Genomic DNA, 1,556 nt, shown 5'->3' with positions numbered 1-1,556 from the left:
CCACAAAACACGATTTTTCCACACACGCCAAAAAACCCATTTGGCCCAAAAACACATCCTTTTCGAAAAACACGCCAAAAGTCACATTTGGCCTTTATCCGACTCAATCCAGAATCCATATTATCTGTATGCACCATGACCTCCCCTAGGGGTCATCCGCACACCCTGGCTCCAGTGCCACACCGCAGAGTACCACCACGCATGTGACACCTAACGAGCGATGCCCAGTTCCGCGCCCCGTGCATTCATAGCCAAGCATCCTCTAGCCCTCACCAGCGAAGGGCCACGGAGTCGGTGCGTAGAGCGATGTCCGGTTCCGCGCCCGGCGCGTTCGTAGCCAAGCAACCCCTAGCCCCCGCTCCCGTCGTCTAGCGACGACCCAGGGGACATTACTCAGTTTATTCCGCTCCCGAGTGACCAGAGGAGCTCCACCGGGATAATACCCCATCCCGGCTTGGGGTCGTGATACACACGCACCCGTAAGACCACTTACGCCAAACACAGACTTTTCACACTATTTCACGAACACACGTGCATGCACCATGCAATGCCATAGCAATGCATAATAAAATAATCCAACAACATAAAACAATTAAACAGGCAACTCCGTCCTCCATCCATCCGACCCCCGAACTCCTCGGACTCAGTCCGGAATCAACCAACCAGCAGATTAATTAATTGAAAGAGCAATATACATTTAAATCTGAAAATAGGGTTTGAAAAATACTTACAGCGCTATATGGCAATTTTAAAAAACACGCGGCGTTGCAAACGGCGGCGAAAAAGCAACGTCACAGTGAAAATTCACTGTGGCCGTGGGTTGTGAAAAACCCACTTTTGAACGGAGACAAACTAGAGCTTGGAATTGATAGGGAATGGTCTAGGGATGGTTGTGAAGCTATTGGAAGTGGTGGTTGGCCGTGGGTGGCGGCGAAATCGTCGGAAAGAGGCCGGATTTCCCAAAAAGGAAAGCTAGCTCGTAGGAGCTGTTCCGGTGGTCGTTGGAGGCCAGAAATAGGTGGGTTAGGACGGCAAGGGACCGGTGATGAAGTGGTGAAGAAATGGTGGCCGGAGGTGGAGCGACGGCGGCGGATTGGAGCCAAACCCGTGCGGGCTTCAAAGGGCTTTTCCGGCCAAACGGCCGGCCGGTTGGGGGTGGAAATTGGTGGGAAGGTGCGCCAGAGGGAGGGGAACGGAACGGTGCCGGCGGTGAGCCACACGGTGGCCGGACGGCGGCGGTTCGAACGGCTGAAGGTTCCGGCGTGAGAGAGAGAGAAGAGAGAGAGACCGGGGGGTCGACGCGGGGAGAGAGAGAGGGAAAAAGAAAAGAAAGAAAAAAAGAAAAAGAAAGGAAAAAGAAAGAAGGAAAAAAAAAGAGAAAAAGGAAAAAGAAAAGGAAAAAGGAAAAAGAGATGTAAGGAAAAAGAGATGAGATCTAATCCTCATTCCGGGAAACAAAACTAAACCGCCGAAAAGAGATTAAAAACTGTAAACAACTAAAAGAAATAAAACACAACATCAATTAAATTAAAAAAAATAATTTTAAAAACCAATTA

The sequence above is a fragment of the Carya illinoinensis genome, chromosome 6 (assembly GCF_018687715.1).
Source record: "Carya illinoinensis cultivar Pawnee chromosome 6, C.illinoinensisPawnee_v1, whole genome shotgun sequence".
NCBI lineage: Eukaryota > Viridiplantae > Streptophyta > Magnoliopsida > Fagales > Juglandaceae > Carya > Carya illinoinensis.
The sequence above is the reverse complement of the archived record's forward strand: the minus strand, read 5'-3'. Positions refer to the sequence as shown.